Source organism: Gymnoscopelus microlampas (genome assembly GCF_963454915.1).
Source record: "Gymnoscopelus microlampas genome assembly, chromosome: 1".
In the NCBI taxonomy this organism is placed as follows: domain Eukaryota; kingdom Metazoa; phylum Chordata; class Actinopteri; order Myctophiformes; family Myctophidae; genus Gymnoscopelus; species Gymnoscopelus microlampas.
In genome coordinates, this window is record NC_139962.1 from 28,488,870 (window position 1) to 28,510,006 (window position 21,137).

At 40.3% G+C, this 21,137-nt stretch overlaps 1 protein-coding gene across 3 annotated transcripts in view; it reads right to left on the reverse strand.

The window, feature by feature from the left end:
• Positions 1–16,908, reverse strand: part of tead1b (TEA domain family member 1b) — a 60,224-nt gene extending 43,316 nt beyond the window's left edge. For 2 of the 3 annotated variants that reach the window (XM_084052213.1, XM_084052215.1), the window contains exons 1-2: positions 16,729–16,908; positions 16,140–16,275 (exon numbers count right to left, since the gene is read on the reverse strand). The gene's annotated coding sequence lies outside the window, so the exon portion shown is untranslated. Of the gene's footprint in view, positions 1–16,139; positions 16,395–16,728 lie in introns of those variants that run through there. The other variant, XM_084052214.1, reaches the window with a different exon arrangement.
• Positions 16,909–21,137: the final 4,229 nt, after the last annotated feature.

Here is a 21,137-nt window from a genome sequence, read left to right on the forward strand (position 1 = left end):
ACTACACATTCCTTTTCTCAAGATTCTGTAAAGCAAGAATAATACGACACCACCAAATGATATGCTGGTCAAAACAAAATACTACAAATCACACCAGTGGAGAAAAAAAAAACGTAATACACTAATATTACACACTAATTACAGAATCCCAGATTTTTGTCTTTAACTGAAATCTCGTATTGAAATTTCACTTGAGTTTTGTCTCTATCCACACACTCCAGATTCTAGAGATCAAATTCAAGCAGCACAAGTTGGTGAGAAGTGGGACTAGTAGCATATGTTTCTTCTAGCATGTCGGTTCATGAGGGGGAAAGGGGGGATGGGACCAAGCTGTTGGAAAAAAGAAAAAAAAACTCCCAGAGAGAGGAGAGCGCTTTTACTGAATTCCGTTTTTGTGTGCTGACTGCTGACACTGCAGAACTAAGTCACAAACTGATGAGGCGGGGGGAAAATTCTCATTTCAACCACTAAATGGCTGGGACTCTCTTTTCTAGATGTGCTCCCCTCGTCCCAACTGAATAATGAACTACACTGGTAATCACTTCCAGCTTGCACTTCACTACCATGTTGTGAGAATGATTTCTAAAGACAAAAATTGTTCCTTCCATAAGTAAAAACATTAGAATTTGTATGAATTTAGGGGGCTTCTAAAACTGGTTTATGTAAGTCAAAAAAATGTGTCCCAAGTCCCAAATGTTTCCCATAATCTGTTAGTTCAAAGAGGGATTTCCCCCTAAACTAAACCTAAAACATTACTCATACTGTAGGATGGATAGTCCATGCACTATCAGAGTTAAAGTAATTATCATTCTGGTAGTGTGTACCCAGGGGCATGACAGTGTGATGTCATGTTTATATAATCCTTTTTGACACGTTCTTTCAGATATATTTTCACAGTTATCACTTCATGCATCACCACCACATAATTTAAAGATGAATCCATATTGTGGACATTTTCAGAAAACTATAGATTAGCCATGGAATAATAAAGGCTTTTAAACTTTTGTCAAGAGCACAGTATACCTTGGACATTCTTTACGTTTTCATTAAGTCAGGCCAGGCTGGTTTCTTGTGCACTGATATTTTGCCTTCTCTTTCACAGGTGGATTCCTCACACGTCACACCAGGAAATGAATACTGTTACTGTGATGCATGTAATAAATTATTGAACCCTTTGCGCCACCCCTGTCCCATCTGAGAAGAAAACAGGCAGTAGGCACTGCCACTGCAACATATAACTACTAACTACAGTCAATCCTTTCCTTACAGTATTGTAACAGTTATTATATTAATAAGGGCTAAAGTTGAGGAACAGTTATACTTGTATTATAATACAAGGGGCCCCTAGAAGAAAGATAACAACCCCAGCTTGAGAAAGTCAATGGAGTCTGCATGTCTGAGAGGACACAGAACCCCTGGCTGATTCATCAAAACCCAAATTGTCCTCTCTCTTTCTTCAACACTCATTCATCTGAGGGAGAGGAACGGTGATATCCACCCCAATATAATCACATGGATTTCAGAGACAGAAGAAGGGAGTTAGTACAGCCATATTTAGTGGAAACATCGACATGTACTGTACAGGTACAGTAAGACTACTGTAAGATCCCTTATATGCATGACAGACATCTTACTGTCATTCACAATAATATTTGTTTGAGTAAATAAAGGTCTTGTTACTGTAAAATCACTTCCATATGAAAGGTTTAGGAAATGTAATGGACATAATCTCACACTGGCTGATAGTAATCATTGTTACAGAGCGTTTGTTTGGTCATAGGGGTCTCTCAAGCTCTTTACTAAACAGAACATACATTTTCAGGTAGGTGACAAACTTTAAGCCTATCAGGAGAGAGCACTGAAAATGCATTTTCTGTTTATCAGAGCTGGAGAGACATGGGAAACTCCTTTTACTGAACAAACACTATATAGCAATGAGTACTATCAGAATATAGAGCTATTTAACACTTATTTTACCCAAAGTAAATCACTTACCCTACCTTTAAAGAACAACAAAATTCAATCATTTTCAAGTAATAACTTAATAATTGATCAACTTGAAAATGTACTTGAAGTTCCATTATTGGAACAATGCAAGTCGGGAACAATGCTAGTTATCAATGCATGCCCCAGCCAGTTATGCAATACCCGTTGTACCCGTTGTCAGAGTACCCGTTGTACCCGTCTGTCTGTCTGTCTGTGTCCGTTTTATGAAATGGAGATATTTGTATCTAATCTCGGGCCTAATCTCTCAAGGCAGATTCTGCTAACAGCTGAATCTGTCAGCACTACTGCCTTAAACATGTAATGTTGTTGTTAGTAGGAATAAACACAGAAGCACCCGGGAAGAAGTGGACTAAGAGAGGTGAGGAGCCAAACCCAAGTTCCTGGTTTACACAAAAAGGGGGTCGGTGCCCCCAGAGGCAAAAACAAAGAAAACTTTTTTTTTTAAATCCGAATGGGTTCCCAGATTGGTATCTGTCTGTCTGTCTGTCTGTCTTGCTGTGTCCCTTTTATAGTTTTAAAATGAAAAAGTCCACTCAAGAGCTCCGTGCAGTGGTAAAGTCCCTGCCCTCCACCGTGGTGCATCCGACTTTGTCGGGCGTCTTCACTAACACAATTGGTGTTCGGGAAGCCGAGCGTGGAGGGTGATATTTGACATTGCATGTAATCCTACGGGCTGGGCCGGCACCTGTCAGCAGGGAATGTTGGGCGGGAGGAGTAGGACGAAGGCGTCATCCTAGTGGGGGCTCCTCACTGGCAGGTGAGTCAGTAGGATACAACAGCAGTGACAACACAGAAATGTGTGTGGAGAGGAATTAATTGGCATAACGATTAAATTGGGGAGAAAAGGGGGAAAAAAATGATTGGCTACTCTAAACTAAAATAAACAAGAAATGACGCAGCAAGCTAAACCCTTTGAAATGTACTGTCAACTCACGACCCTTACAAACATTACCAAAAATATATATATTAAAGTTAAAGTTTTTTTGGGTGATAAAACAGACGCAATGATCACTGAATCCTCATAATAGTGTTCCCAAGCCGGTCCGGGTTCTGTTTACCGTTCAGTCGGATCCGATCATTTCCACTCACACACACATGAACACAAACGAGGGACACTACACCGCCGCGGCCGGCAGCTCCTAGATGCCATATTCTGAGAGGACATGGGGGATTTGGAGAGCCCTCATTGGCTGGCCTTTTACCGTTGATTTATATATGCCAAAATGTGAAGTGCACTGTTAGAGCGTCACCCTGTGCCAGAGATTAGCTGTTCAGACACACAGACAGACAGGGGCGAAAACTTAATCTCCGCCTTCCGGACATTCCAGCCTTGTGGAGATAATTATTGTACTAGTATAATAGCAAAGGACAGTCAAGTAGTATGGGTTTCATTCCTCAACAAGATTACACATTTACTAGTATTTTAATGACATAGACATGATGACCTGACATCTACTGAACCCAATACAGGGATTTGAAAGACTTTTATTACACTACTGTTTAAAATGTTCTACTATTCAAATAAATATGTACACACTATATGAATGTGCATAAGGAAGGTCACACATTTGTAAGACACAATGCCTGCACCAATTCGCTCTATGTGGGTCATGGGTGTTTTCTCCTCCATGGGTAGACGGGTCCGTAGAGAGAATCATTATCATCCCATCATAGAAGCTGCCACTAAGCACCACAGCCTACCTCCTTAATGCCTTTCACTTATTTTCCCAGATTCCACACTGTCAAAACTACAACGTTGTTCAGAAAATGTCAAATTATCACCAGTCCAATGTGGGACTTTTTGGGATAGCAAAGTGTGTGTGTGTGTGTGTGTGTGTGTGTGTGTGTGTGTGTGTGTGTGTGTGTGTGTGTGTGTGTGTGTGTGTGTGTGTGTGTGTGTGTGTGTGTGTGTGTGTGTGTGTGTGTGTGTGTGTGTGTGTGTGTGTGTGTGTGTGTGCGTGCGTGCGTGCGTGCGTGCGTGCGTGCGTGCGTGCGTGCGTGCGTGCGTGCGTGCGTGCGTGCGTGCGTGCGTGCGTGCGTGCGTGCGTGCGTGCGTGCAGTGCATGTGTGCTAGTGTGTTCTCCGTTACCGATACTTATCAATGTGTGTGATTGACTTCATTTAAACTATTAACAACTTTCAAACTGGCATCCCTATTTTGGGCACGTCATTACAGGTGAAAAAAATTACAAAAACATAAAATAAAATAAAGGAAAACATAACAAGATAAATACATTTTTGTCAACGTCTACAAGCTCAAAATGCATTGCGTAGCAACATGGTGTGAGCTTGTAGATCAGCTATTTTCGCTATTCATTATGATGAAGTATAGGGTGGTTAATGTAATAACCACATTAATTCAATTTCGTTCTGGTTTAGTCAAGAACGACATAACAGGCATGTAGCACAGTCACAATGATTCCTCCAACTCTCTTGGACACATTGCTTCCTTTGCATGGCATGGCATCAACCAGATGCTGTTGTGTGAGGTGTAAAGAACCCAGCAGAGTTTCCTATTGAGTCTCCGTCTCTTGGTGCCTCAGAATCTGAAGACTAATTATGACTGCCAGAGGAAGCTATGAATGTCACCTGTAGATACACTAGCTGCTGACAGATAATTGCATACTCCTGTCTTTGCAGTGTGTGCACCGTGGAAATGGCCCTATTTGTGCGATTGGAGGGGGGGGGGGGGTGCAGTGCCTAGCCTGCGCTGCAACAAGTGAATGCAGTAGCCGGGAAGGGTGGTACACAGCAAAATGAGAGCGTACAAATTTAGCATTACATGGCTACATTTGTACACTCTCTGAGTTACAAAGGGATAAAATAACACTGAGAATTTGACTGTGTACAGTAGCTGTAACATGACATTATGGGAGATAACAATTAAGGTAAGATTACATAAACCACACACCAAGCTGGAATCGAGCTCCTTAAATTAAGCAAACCCATTTCACTGACTGAGCAAGGTAATGAAATAGCAGATGAGAGGTTTCAAATGCAATTTTCCACGTGGAGTTCTTTTGTGCCGTTATCTCAGAAGGTGCAATAATGATTCTGTGAATGACTTTTGGGGGCCTATAGTACTTAAGGCCTATACTACTTAAGGCCATGTTGTGGAAAACTATAATTACTATGTGATTACAAAAGTGTTTTGTGTTGTGACGTACTGTATTCTGGCCTTTTCTTAATTACTGCATTCCACTTAATGTTTGAGCAATATGTTACCAATTATGCACACTGACAATGGCAGACATTACACATTTCATTTACAGTTTTGGTCATTAAAAGTATTAATTATGTCTGGAATACCATGCCCATGAAAGAATGATGAGCACGACACATCTTTGTGCGAGGTCCTTGAGATACAAGGAATAATCCAAAATGCATGCATGTAAAATGTATACATATTCTTTGAATTACATTCATTTACAAAGTATTAGTTTTCACAACAAAGTTCAGGACATCCCGCCACCATCAACCAACATAAAAAGGTTAAAGTAAATTCCAAAAGGAAGTGGTGTCTTATTTTGATTCATTTGATTGCAAAAATAGTGGAAATAGACTAATAGCTATTTTCCTTATTTTTGGTACTGTATTTACAAAAAAATATATCATTATTTAATATATGCCCTGAAATCCTGAATAAACAAAACTGTGAAGAAAAAAACTGTTATTGGCAATAGCTTAGCATTTACGTAGCCGGCTGATGTGTTGTGAATCCGTCTGATATCATCGCACTCAAACCTGAGGCCTGGATCCCCCCCATACGGCAACAGGCCACACATGCATCAATCTCTGTTTGCCAGTGAACAGGATTGATTTACAGAAGCTGTCAAACTAACTCTTTCTACCTGCCTCAGACTCAGAAACAGGTGGAAAAAAGTGAGTGAGTGAGTAATAATGTATCTAGATATATCATACGTATTGTTATGCTCTAATCTGTAACTATGTTTATTACTATTTACAGATGAGTATTAAGAATGAATCTCAGTGAGTGAGTGAGTGAGTGTGTGAGCGAGCAAGTATAAATATCATACGTATTGTTATGCTCTAATCCGTAACTATGTTTATTCGTATTTACAGATGAGTATTGAGAGTCTGACGCAAATTGGGTGAGCTCAGATTGACTGGACTAGGAACTGTTATAATGGTTGACCAGTTTCAGGTCGGAAGGATTCAGTGTGTGACACACAGAGACTGAGTTACACTGTGGAATACAGAAACTCGTAGGGCACTATACCATGGGAATGTGGCACGCCAGTGGGAGGATTGTATGGGAATACTCACTGGCCACACCTGACGACCCTTTCCCCCCTAACCAGCTTAGTTTAGTCGTTCGTCCGTGTGAGCACTCAAACGAGAGCAAACTGATGGCAACAGCGTAGGGCTTGGCAGTATATTGATATTGTCTGGGATTTTGGATATTGTAATATCGACATATGGCATAAGTGTCGCCTTTTCCTGGTCTTAAAGGCTGCATTACAGAAGAGTGATTCAGTTTTCTGAACTTACCCGACTGAATAAATATTTTGTATAAGCACCAGTAGTCAATAGTCATCCCCACCGTATCGATAGAGGTATTAGGTCAAAAATATAATGTCATTTGATTTTGTCCTCTACACTCAGACCTACAACAGTGTTGCAAACAAGGACCGGGGCTAGCCGGAAGGCGATAAAGAATGTCGTTCCGAGTTTGGAGAGACAGGTGCCCGGGGTGCCAGCACAGCCATGAGAAGGTGGTACTGTAGGCACTAACCATTGCCTTATATATGAATTTGAAATGCCAGGTGACGTTTATGAACAACTGAAGTGCTAGAGTAGGAACAACTCAAGGAGTTAGCTGGTTGGGCTTAGTTAGCAATAACAGACGCATTGGGTTGTAGCATAAACACGTGTACAGTCAATGCAGAATGCTCAAACGCCCCAGACAACGAGAGCTAAATCGTTAAATAATAGTAGCACCTGGGATTCTGAATTGACCCTAACAGTATACATGTCATTTTCTGTCAAGATGAAACTGATAAATAATTGCTCACAAAACCAAAGAAGCAGGTGTCACCAACGTGACCAAGTGGCATTTTAAAAGGACTTCCACTATGGATGTCAGTCGTAAAATTAGCTGTCAATTTTTAAGATAGGAAGTCCCCATTATTCTCTTCTGTTTCTCACACCTCATCCTGTCATACAGTGACACAAGCGAGAAAAAGTCATTAAAAGGCATGTGCTTCAATCAGACTGTCCTGATGTTCCGCAAGTAACAGCACACAACGCAGCGATGGCATCCACCCCTCAAATATTAGCATGCTGTCTCTATTTGAGCAAGTTTTCACAGCCATGTTCTTGGGCCCACCCCAAACAAATTTTATTGGTGGAGATCTATTCTGCACACTACTTTGTGCCCATTCTGGGAATACAGCTATTTTGATTGTCATTACCTGTATTAAAGAGTGAAATAAATTCGATGTTCAAATGGTATCGTGGACCAACAACACAGCTTCTCAGACTTTGATGATTGCAGAAACCATCATCAAACGGTATAGTGAGACCCTTTGTTACTTCATATTTATATTTCAGGATGGTTCAAACAGTCAAACAATATAGTGAGACCCTCGTCTATTGGTTGTTTTTACTGAAGGAAGGGGCTATAGCGTCTCATATTTAAGGCATGTCTATGCACACTGCGAATTTGTGCATGCGTATGGAAGAAATATCTAAGGGTGTGTGTGTGTGTGTGTGTGTGTGTGTGTGTGTGTGTGCGCGTGCGTGCGTGCGTGCGTGCGTGCGTGCGTGCGTGCGTGCGGGCTAGTCTCAGTACGGCAAGCAACGCTACATATCTGAACAGTTTCACTATTTTGTCAGAACGAGTGTGGCGTTCGACAACAGAAGTTCTATGAAATAAAATACAAAGAGGTTAGCCATACATACATGACATATCTGACGAAAGCTTAAAGAATATCTTCCTTTCAGAAATATGCAGTGCATTCCAGACTGACTGCATACACCCATGTCACCGTGGTCTGCAGAGAAAGCGGCACACATAAAGCTCAGGAAATTAAAGCTGTAAATAAAGGTCCGTCAGATAAAAGATCTCCTGACAGTTATGAGAGCAGAGCCGGCTGAGAGCTGGCCGCTGGCTCAGGCAGGACACGTGCGGATGAGCATGAAAAAAAATAAAAAAATAACAGGGATGAGCATGAAGGCCACCATTTCATCACTGTCTGGCAGAAACCTTGTATCTCCATATTCCATCTTTTTGTTTTTTCATACATTTATGTATGTAATAATCTGCTATTTGCACTATTTTAGAAGATTTCCAAACTTAGAAGATTCTCGCTTAAAACAGGGAGGCCAAATTGTTAAAGCCTCACTATGTAACTTTTTTTAATGAATAAAATGTAATTTTGTCCAATCTGTATGGTAGAGTATGTTAATACAATCTAATTTATACAATGTCAGCACTTGCACAGGAAACTGGGTTCAAATCCGGGGTAGAAGAGGAAAGTTACACAGTGCTGCTTTAAGTCTGTCTGTGGGTTTTAAAAAAATGTATTTGATGAAAAGTATCAGCAAGACCTTGTGACTACATAATAATTACGTTGGATCCATCAGAACATAGGTTCTTTCTTTCCATTTCTTGAAAAGTAACGGTTTTGGACATACAAGGTTTCTACACAACTGCGACGATTTGCATTTGGCTCTGCCAATCCACACCGACTCTCCTCTTCACTTCTCTCCTGCCCTCTGGTCTTCCACACTGCACTTCTACACTGCTTTCTTTCTCCTCTCCGATCGTCTATATTTACGGTCACTTTCTTTTGTATGACTCCTACATGCCTGATAGGATTTCCATCAGCAGAGTCAGTAGCACAAATGTCAAATGCATTTCTTTAGAAAACATTATGTAGGGTTTAGCAGACCTAATAGTGCGTCACTGTGTCAACCACACAATTGGAATATCCTGGTTCAATTCCTCCTGGACACCTCTGTCAAGTCTTTCCCCATTTCTGCCCTCACCAAATTTCCTGTCTATCCACACTTTCCTGTCTAAAAAAAAGCAAATAAATGACAAGAAATTATCTTAAAAAGAAAAGAAATGATTGTTTATTATCATAATTATTTATTTATTAAGACCAGATGTGACACTTTGTACTGTCTGTACCTAAGAAGATGCAAAGTTACTTGATAGAAAACTATTTGGGTTGTAATTGCATGACCATTAAGTCACAGACGTCACATGACCTGAGACGCTACTGTAACTCTAGACGGCTTGTTTATTGAACAGACGTGGTGATATGAAAATATCCTCAATTATTTGTAAGTAATTGCTGGACCGTAGTCATTAGTTCTAGCAGTAATTCCATTTAACTAGTGTATATCAAGGTTTTACCTATTCATGTGCCAATCGCAAACACACACAGTTAGCTATTTATGATTGGTTTGAGGATCCTTATTTGGAATTATTTGACATACATCATAGACTAGCAGCAGAGATCATTCACACAGTAGCCTTCATCAGTTCCTTGCTCTCATAATTTTATAGGGAATAGGGGGGTCAGTCAGATTTGAAACCCTCAGTGGCTTCTTGCACACGAGGACTTCAAATTCGAGAAAGAAAGAAAAATATTCTTAACCATCTCTGTCTGAGTCGTTAGCCTGATCTAGACTTCCAAAATAAACGGCCAAATAGGTTTTGCACACAGTTGGAGCAACAAAACAGTTTAGAAGACGTAATGATTTTACACACTGAACATTACCTGTAAACATACTCTTTCTATACATAGAACTAAGTTAGGAGAAGAGCCCTGTATTGCTGTACCCCAGCTAGTGTCCAACATTATTCACTGGGCACAGTAGTCTGCATACTAATGTTTGGAGCTAACCTTCAGTCTATTAGTGCCTCAGCTGAATCCAGGGCAGCTTCAGGGCAAAGAGAAGCTGTGTGATCTGTGTCGACCATGATAACAATACAGCAGCCATTGATGAAAAGCCTAGTGGGGATTTATTACAAGCAAGCAATAGGGAATACGGTGCCAGAGAGCCTGGATAGCCCACATTTGAATACAGGCCACAAATTATAAACAGTTTCAGTAAATGAAGTGACTGAATGTCTTTGTTCCATGGGCGTACATCTTCCCTTCGCTAGTGGGAAGCTGCACACTCTAAACCACTACCGCTACCACGCTAGCACTGGGAAAGGAAGTTGTTGAAGCCTGGATTTCCTGCTTTGACTGTGGCCAAGAGCGCAAATGTTTATAGTGGTTTCAGAGACTGACTCATCTAATGATTCAAGGATTAGATGTTGCTTTTCATAAATGTCTGATCATTTTAATGGTCTCTTTGTCCACATAACAATTAGGGGATGAAAAAAGTGAAAGATAGAGTGCATGCTGCTTTGCTGCAATAACCCACATCTTGACATGTAAATAATGGTTGATAGTAACATTTCTGTGTATATTATTTTAGTTTCTTGACTGAGGTTGCCTTATGTTATGAATTATAAGCCTATAATTGTAAAGCTGATTCAGGGGTTTTCATTACTGTGTGATTTTTAAATGATCCAACAACCACTGAAATATTCTGCTTTCTATAAATCTTAGCAGCAGCTGAATTACTTCAATGAATGTGGTCAGATCACTGGCTTCTTTAAAATGAAGAGATAAAAGTTGATATAGTTCAAACAAAAATGTTATATACTCATACCAAGTCTATTTACTATTATTATACATATACAGAGAAAAGTGGTATCGCACTTGTTAAGCTGGTTGACAAGGCCAAAGTGCACTCAGTAGCTGGCAGTCATTTTATGGCTGCAGCACTGAAGCAGATTTACTTAGATGACGTCAGTGGCTTTGAGCCAGCTTTTCCTTTTTGGTGGCATTCTACACTGGCCTCACCGGGGCCTTGCTGAAACTGCTGAGCAGCAGACCATACTCAAAAATTCCCTTTCTAGACTAGAGTTTACCTCAGGGCACGTACAGCCTGGAAGCCTGCAGGAGTCTCCTCCTTTGAGCATGCTTTGACCATGAAAACCGCTGTTGTCGTTTTGTTCTGCTTGTGCCACTGCAAAATGTCTCATCTAATTAAAGAAATAATGACCCTATGTGCACACCAAATGACAGAACACAGATCTTTTATGAATATCTCAATTTTGTCCGTTCGATTACATCATGGAATACATTATGCATTAATATATTCCCACGGGGAATTTCACAGACACTTACCACACAGGAAATAGAATATTTTCATGCAAGTATAATTGTACTTTAATCAACCAAAGCTTTTATTTCTAACATCTGTTTCACGTCCATAAAGAATGCAACAAATCTGAACATGGAGAACAATAATAGAATATTTGAACCATGAATACATTTGCTAACTCTTAAGAACGATTCAGAAGGCAAACCTGCCACGCAACAAAATAAAACGCAGAGATGTCTTGATAAAAAACAAGACTAGGATAGAACTAAAGTGCAACATTCTAGGGTAGGAAACATCCTACGGCAACAATAAAGCCAAAGACCAGTCTATTGCTGGAGTCTGTTCCTTCAACTGTTGCAGTTTTTAGGTGGGTAAATTATATTAGTGCTAAAAAAATGTTTCCTCTATAAAGATAGATTGGTTTAAGGGCCATTCACACCAAGTACTATAACTATAACGATATAACTCAAGTGGATGGCAGAGTTCACACCACAACTATAACAAAGACAATGGTGAACGATATAGTTATAGTCAAATCCCCACTTCCCCACACAAAGACTGCACTCAGGAGGTTATCCAATGTGTAAATGTATAGGATTCCCCTGCTCTTGCAAAACCAAAGATGATACATTATTGTTTTCTTTCACCTGTTGCAAGGAGTAGAGTACATGTGCCTTTGACTTCAGGAGGGACATATTGTCGCAGTCGAGCAGAAACCTTGTGAAAATATCAGATGTACAAGCTCACAACGCATCACAATGCATTGTGAGCTTGTAGATCAGATTTTTATCTTCACCTTTAATGAAAAATAGGGACACCAAGTAGAAATTGAAAGAGGTTAAGTCTATCTGTGAGTTTTATAAATAAATTTAACCCATGTAAAAAGTGCAACAAGAGCTTGCGACTAAATAATAACACTGGATCCATTGGAATACAGGTTATTTTTCCCATTTCCTGAAAAGTAACGCTTTTGGACATACAAGGTTTCCACTCTACAGCAATGTTATCCTTCAAAAGTAAAGCCAATGTGGCACACACAACCTGTATCTTTATCTCTCCTTCTCTTGCCTCTCACCCTCTAATCTGTGTGCTATGTATAGAAAATCAACAGTATGCTACTTCATGATAATATCATTGGCTGTAGGTTTGTACAATGTCTTGTTAAGTAATAGTTTGGACTTCTTTGACAGAAGAACTAATTTATTAATATATCAGTCATATATCAGTGTCATTTTAGAAGCAGAGCATATTCTAAAATAGAAATAGGTTTAGGGCCCTGATATTGCTGGTAAATGTAATAATGACACCTTTGTATGTTCTAAGGTAAATATATAACAGTCATTTCACAAGACAATTTCACAAAAGCAACCAAAGACACGCACAAACACCGGTTAGTGCAAGGATCTCCTAAGTTGCCAACTTAATTCATATTATACTTGTCTGTCTGCTTATAATGTCAGAGACATATATCTGATCTGAAGCATACAAACGCAATATGGTGCTATAGTCACACCAGTCCGTTTCTGACAAAAACGTAGCACAGATTGTGCAGGTACTACGTGTGTGCAGCTGATAAGCATAGTTTGATCTGTGTCATAAAATCTGAAGAAATCCCTTATATTTTCCTCTATACACACAGTCATGTGTATATAGTCACAAGTTCAAAAACAGCGCAGTTTGACTTTTGCAAGTAAGCAACACTAATGCCTAATTGATGCTCTGTTGTACGATGATGGTATCGTACACCGAAAATAGCATATCTAAAAGCTCACAACACATCGCATCCCTGACGCGTTGTGAGCTTGCAGATCGTGTATTTTCGGTACGCTGCACCGTTGCATGACAAAATATAAATCAGACTTAAATGCGGACAGTTGAAGGAATGACAATGGGTGTCTCTTTGCTCCCAGAAGTAACCCAATCCACTGAGTGCCTCAACGATGCACATTATGCTGGCCAGATTTCTCAAACTAGACATTTTTCTACACCCATACTCCCCAAGAAGGGACAAAAAATGTCAACTACAAAAATGTGTACATATGCACTTGAATACTTAGTATTGTAGAGAATCTTTCAGTATACCTGTAAATAATCATGCTTTGACTATCCAAAAGCCCACAATTCCCTATGTTTCAGATAGATACAAATCTAAATCTGCTTGATTTTTTTGGGTTAATATGATATTTTTTAATTACATATTTCATAAGATTGAGACAAAGATTGGTACTACTGTACATGCTTATCATAATTAAATAGGTATAGTTGGGGGTGAGGTTATGAAAACCAACATTTTATCCTACTTTCTAAAATTACATAAAGATACAATGTTACATTAGATGATCAGTGAATCGAATAGAATGTACTGGTTCATTTTAGTTTATGTATTTTGCAGTGATTGGAACATAAAAAGATTAGGAAAATTGCACTGATGATTAGCTAATATATAATCCCTGTTGCTGTAATAACGTTATAAGTAGAGTGGATATTCATAGGGTCAACTCAAAGACATTCTATTATATTACATGAAAATGTTCTGCAGGCCACAGTCCAATAGGTCCACTAGTTGCATAATCTGAGACAAAGCATCTATTGCTACCCCTAATTTAGTTTCACTCCAGCAAGCAGATTTAATTCACAATAGTGTGATATGTCTGTGGTAAAGTGTGACTTGAGTCAATCTGTTTAAAGGATGTACACCATGAATTAAAAAATAACAATAATAATAATAATAGCATATTGTTTATGTCCCTCAAACGTTTTCAAAAGGTTTGAGCCTAAATCAAGCCTCAGATATACTCATTCCAACTAACTTCTCTCTGGCTTATAAAGCACTTTCACCTGCAATACCACATTGTCCAGTTTGGCACAGGGCTCTATTGAGCCAGTTTGTATGCACATGTTATCTCCTGGTTCTGTGTGGAAAACGTTTAAAAAAAAAGATAATAATAATAATAAAAACAAAGATTTCTTTTTTTTTTGGGGGGGGGGGGGGTTGGAACTGAAAAATGGGAGGGATTGTACCCTGACGTGACTTCACGTCACGTCAGGGTGCGAATCAGTTTGGCCTGTTTTGAGACCAATTTACATTTACTTTAATGTAAATAATAATACCAGTGTTTGAGGAATCACTGAAAGGTGCCGTCTCGTTCAAATTACATTTTGCCACAGTGAAATTCAAGACAATAATTAACTGCAGGAAGCAGTGAGCTACTGTATATAGCAGGGGTCTTCAGCAGGGGGTCCGGGGGCCCAATGGGGTCCTCAGAGTTACTATAGGAGGGCAGCGGTGGCCTAGTGGTTAGAGGGGCGGCCTTGATACCGGAAGGACCCTAGTTCGATTCCCCAAATCATCACATCGATCATGAATCACCGCTGAATAGCCCTTGAGCAAGGCTTCCATGCAGGGTCCGGCTGGAAACAAGCTTCGTGCTTAGTCCGACACCCTGGGTAAACAACAAACTTTGCTTTGCTTTGCCGCCAAATCTTTCTGTGATAGGATTTTTTTTTTTTTTTTTACATTAACCACTTGAACCCTAGCATCCCTATTCTGAGGAGAACTTTAGCCAAAAAATAGCAGATCTACAAGCTCGTGCGAGGCGTTGTGAGCTTGTAGATCTGCTATTTTTGGCAAAGAGGGAATAGGTGTAGAGGGGGAAAAGAGCACACCAAGTAAAAAAAAAAGTTTAATCTGAAACACAATTTTATACAATAGAGAGGGGGCCCCTGCTTCATCTCTCTCAGCTAGGGGGTCCTTGACCTAAAAAACGTTGAAGACCCCTGGTATAGAGGAACAATATTTTCAGAGTACATACACTCCACAGCAGAGAGCTGGCCCTGACTAAGTCTCTTTCCCAACAAGATGGAAAGAGTGGGAAATAGCAACCACCAACCTGCATTTAGTAATGATGAGTGGGTTTTGTATAAGTACCCAGCTGGAATCAAGTATTTCCACATAATGTTACAGTATATCACTCAGCTGTGCCTGGCTAGTGAGACTGAACACTGTCACTAATTAAATGATTTGCTTGTATTGAACTCCTCTTAAAAACTGACTGATGAAAAATCCCTCAGATTATTAGACTGACCTACTACAGCTAATTTAAGGGGGTATAATTTTCTGGGCTAAAGATTTTAATAAGTTAAGGAACTGCAACAGATTGCTATGAAATCCAGAAGCAACTTGAAATAATACAGGCAACAACTAATTTGATTCTCACTTATCAAAGACCCGACAGACCAGAGCAGCCAGCCACACATGCAGGCACAATAATTAGAAAATAATCGGGGTAACTGTGAAAGTTTTTTTTTTCTCCAAGATTTTCTTTTTTGATTTTATGCCTTTATCTTAAAAATAAAAAAGTGAAAGTCTTTGTGACAGCGATGACTTCCTATATTCAGGATCCAGGATCCTTCAGTTTTAGCTGAGCAGGCAGATCCAGAGAAAGGCGGATATGGAAAACATGAAAGGAAGCTCAAGCAAAATACTGTTAAAATAAAAAAAAATAGGCGCGTCAATATCTAATTTAATAGCCTACTGGACCAGGACTTAGACCAGATCATCTTCAACTAGACTCAACGCCGCCTGCCTGGCTCCTCCAAATGCATTGTATAGCCTACTTTCTAGTTGCAACATAACGCTTATAGTTCTATTGTTTTTAAACCACCCCATGATCACTCCAAACCCATGTAGCTGCTGCTCTGTTTAGTTAAAACTGTCTTGGTTATTTAACCAGACATTAGGGGGTGTTGTAAACCAAACGCCACCAATTTCACTGTAAAGCATAAACAATAATAAAGGAGTTTGGGTTAATAATAATAACCTTTCTTGACTGGGGGCATCGATTTTGTAGCGAAAAACACAAATCACACAGCAATTGGCATTCCAGTACCTACAAATGCGATAAATAACAACAACAAAAGCATTGTATACTCACACAAAGTTCGATGACGATTTAAAAAAAAGATGCACCGTCAAACGTGGTGGAGCAACAAGTCTTTCAACACAATGTTTTTGCAGGGCTCCGAAAAAAATGCTCCAGTGAAACCTCCAACTCCCGGTGGTTGATCCAACTATGGAGAAGAAAACACCACGGTTTTTATCCGTCATCTTGTCCAAAATTGCCATTCAGTATAATAGTTTACGTTTTTAATATCTCCTGAGCACAGATCATAGTCATTTGGCTCCTGGCACAGGACTTATACTGCATTATAATAGGGATCGGGGTCGGGCTTCTTCTAAAAAATGTCAAAAATGTCAAAGATTTTTCGTGCTATGTCAATGCAATAGGGCTCCAACACTGAGCGGACAAAGTGCACCCTGTTGCAACAGCGACAAGGATCGCCCATCCATCTCACCGCTAGAAATACTTCAAATATGTCACATAGTGGGTTAAACTGTACACACAACACACATTTGTATTTTGATCATCACAATTCTCCAGTATTTCGAGAGAATAAACTATAACCCCTCACTGAGAGAAGTCTGCGATCATTTTGCATATCATTAACTACATAGAAACTTACCTCAAAACACCTCCCGTTATTGATATTTATGGAGAAAAAAATCTCATTGCTTTATTTCTGATGTGTTATTATCATTATTAATATTAATAATATTATTATTATTTTGTAAACTGTGTAAAGTTTTCTGGGCCAGCCAGGATAAAGGTATTGTACGTGAATCGCTGATCGCACTGACAGAGATGCGAAGAATGCTCGGAATGAGGAGCAGGAATGAAATGAACGCAGGGAGCGAGTTTGCATCGGGGCGGAGCGACGGTGGCGTCATCCCGGACTCAAAGCCTCGATTCATCGTAGCCGTAGAAAATAGCAGATCTTGTAAGTCTGCTATTTTAGCAGCACGACACCGTCGCACGACGGAGCGTAGATTACAGGCGCTCAGTCAGTCAGCCAGCCAGCCTTCATGGCAGAGCACAGGGGCGAGGAGGGCCCATGGTAACCGGATCTCTCGCCCCAAAACACACTCGCCTCCATGCGGTTCTTGTACATTCGTTTTACTGAGGTTAAGGTTAACAATAAGTTTAGGGCTAGGAATAAGGTTAGGTTTTGGCATCGTTTTACTCAGGTTATGTTCAGAAATAAAGTTAGGTTTAGACATAACTTACTGAGGTTACGTTTAGGAATGAGGTTAGGCTAGCCTAGTGCATAGTTTCACTGAGGTTACGTTTAGGAATACCGGATGGCATGGCATTGGCAACCGTTCCGAGGTGGATTTTGGGGGTCTCATCTTAAACAAGCTCAGTGCTTAATGAGTCTCCCAGTTTCGTAGACCTTGTATTGTGAATTTGTACTTCCATGTACTTATGTTCTCATGTCTTACTAAATAAAGTACATCAATCAATCAGGTCGCCGGATTTGCCACGGGGTGAGCCTGTTTTGGGGCGAGTGTTCTTGTATTCAGGCCGCACCACCACCAGACCACACACAAAAATACATTTTCAGTAGCCTATGACCTCAGAGGACACGCTGAGTTTAAATGGTACTTTGATCAAGTAAAACCTCACTTTCAAAAATGTCAAGAAAGAAATTGAGCTAGCCTATATTGTCATGAACTGACTCAAATCATGACAAAAGTGAGAGACTACACACAGGATTTAACTTAAAAGTTATTTTATTATAACTAAAACCAACAAACTTTACAAAAATGTACAACTTGGTGTGAGTAGTCAGCGGTATAAGTGTACTAGTGTATGTGCAAGTGCAAAAGCAACCAAATAAAACTGTTGCCTGGCTGGTAGGAGAGAGAGAGAAAGGCCTTGACCAGCCTGTTTAAATACTCCATGATGAGTGGAGTCAGGTGTGTCTCATCCCATAGACACACCCCTGGCAGGCTGGCCCTATCCTCCTACACAGGACAGAAAAGAACCAATCATAAGGACCAAATGCAAACCAAACACAGAACAGAACCCATGACCACAAATGTAGTGAAGGGGTCATCACATATATATAACTTCTTAAAAAAAAAAAAAACGTTAGCATAAAATTAAAGTTATTAAAACCAATACTGTGATCCAAAATGTTTTCATTTTTTATGTTTATAAACCTGTACACACAGACTACGTACATGCATAATGCATGTATGTAGTATGTGTGCACAGGATGCATACATACATACATACATACATACATACATACATACATACATACATACATTCACAAAAATGTAAAAACTGCACACCTGCTCATTTAAATAATTAGGCTTAATATAAGTCAATCAAATAAGTGTGTGTGTACAAACAAGGCATCTACATATTTACAAATATCATATATCCATCCATGGAGCATACAGGTTTGGTCTGTGTGGTCAGGTCTGAACATGCCATAATTTAGAAGAAAGCTGATATTTAATCAAGATTTCACACATACTGTAAATAAACATGATGGCAACAAATAAGCCCAGTTATAAGCATAGTTCACATTAAGGTCAAGTAAAGACATTCTTTTATTGTAATGAAAATGTTATGCAGGCCACAATGTAATAGGTGCACTAGCACACAATCTGAAAACGAAACACCAATACTGCATAGCAAAAAATCCTGAAGGGACGTCAACAAGTGTCATTTGGTAGCGCGGACATCTTGGTGGGGCATAAACAGGTTGACTTAACATTGACTCCCACCAGTATGTCTGCAGCTACTATATGCCACGCTCCCCGTGGTGACGACACGTTGCCAAGCACTATTGCTATTTTAGTGTCACAGCAAGCAAGTTTACTTCATGACATTGTGTCTGGGGTTAACTTGAGTCAATCAGTTTGTAAAGTAAATGTAAGTGATAATAGCTGTGTTTGAGGAATCACTGAAAGGTGTCTCATTCCGATCAATTGTATAAAAAAAAAATAAGGCGCTCGAGTGGCGGCGCAGTGGTAAAGTAGCTGCCCACCACCATAGAGTCTGGGGGTTCAAATCCACCGTGGTGCTTCCGGCTTTGTTGAGTGTCTATACGAACACAATTGGCCCGTGTTCGGGGGAGGGGAAGTCAGGCGGGGAGGGTTATTGTTATGTCACGTAATCCTACGGGCTGGTCGGTGCACATGTCAGCAGGGAGTCTTGGGCGGGAGGAGCAGGGCGGAGGAATTCATGTCCTCCTGGTGGGGGCTCCTCACTGGCAGATGAGTCAGTAGGATACAGCAGCAGCGACAACACACAGAAATGTGTGTGGGGTGGAAATAATTGGCCTAATGACTAAATTGGGGAGAAAAAAGGGGTAAAAAAACACTTTTAAATTATTGTCTCACATTTCAGTGTGGCATTATTGAATACAATATTCAATAATGCCACACTGAAATGAGACAATAATTTACAGTAGGGAGGTAATTGTGACACTATATAAGAGTTACTTATTTTCGGACTATAAATGCTGTATTTGAACATGTCACGACCATGTCACCTGTCTGAACATGCCATCCATTAGAACATGAACATGATCCTGTCTGAACATGCCATCCATTAGAAGCCAGTGTTGTCTTCAAAAGAAAGGGATCTATGAAGATGAATGATTGCCCTCCTGAACACATCCATCAACACCTGTAACACCTGTCTGCGCATGTTTAGCTGAGAGAGAAATAGAGGGAGGTGCATGATTCGAGTGCTCTTTTTTTCATAGCACCAGACTGTCTTTCAATGACGCTCCCCTTTGCAGTTGTTTTAATTGTTTCTAGACAGTGTGTACCAAAAGTCAAAAGCTCATTGATTCCATATGTCTAGGTCAGTACATTCTTTGACATGTTAGATCTTGTAGCTGCTTTGCAACAAACTGTTGTATTACGACCTTGTCTATTTTTGCTGGGTAGTGTCAGTCACCTCAAGAACAAATTATTAACCATCAAAAGGCAGCAGTATTCATACAAATGCAACATTGGCCACTAAAAGTTACACTCATTTTCCATCTGCGGGAAAAGTCCACCATTTATGCAGAAAGCCAACGGTACCAACAGATCACAGCGTAGTAAAGTAGAAATACTTCAGGCCAGACTTCCCACTCATCACCTTGTCATGTGTCAGGATTCGGAAATACAGTCGTATGAAAGGCTCTGTTTGAGTGCACCCAAGTGGGATTGCATTTTGTAGGTTACTGAGCCAAATGATTAAAGCTAAATTATGGATACATATGAATATTTAGCCTCTTATCTTGGTGTGCACAGCGCCGTTACAGCATTCCTTCATTCCTTCATGCGACAGTGTTGAAAAAGCGATGCTTGCATCCACTGAACTGTTTACCCCAAAAACAAATAGTTCACCCACCCACTAAACCCTATTAACGCACAACCTCCAAACTCTTTTATGGCTGGGTGTGGTCACAGCACTGTAAGCTGCAGGGACAGCAGCTGAGAGAAGGCAAGGCTAAACAACAATGTCAGCAGGGAAAGAAGTCCCACATGCCTGACACAGCAGGAACATCTCCATAGAAAGTGCCATGCCCCGGGGCACAGTGAGGTGGGTAAGATCCACATGTCTGTAAATATACTGTATGTACCTTTACCTACAGTGGCGTGCACAGACATTTTGAGGGGCAGGTGCTCAAGTAAATTATACTTTTTTTTGTTGACTTGGTCTGCTCTTTTTTCCCTCTACACCTATACCTCTTTGCCAAAAATAGCCGATCTACAAGGCCACAACGCCTCGCGCTGCGAGGCGTTGTGGGCTTGTAGATCTGCTATTTTTGGCTAAAGTTCTCCTCAGAAAGGGATGCTAGGTTTCGAGTGGTTATGGTAAAAAGAAAAATCATATCACATAAAGATTTGGCGGACCCCCTGTAGTAACTCTGAGGACCCCCTAGGGGTCCCGGAACCCTGTTGAAGACCCCTGCTGTAAACTGAAAAAAGGGCAAAAGGGCACTTCTGGTCAAGAGGGCAAAGGGCAGGTGCTCTAGCACCACCTAGAGTCTATATGTGCACGTCCCTGTTTACCTAA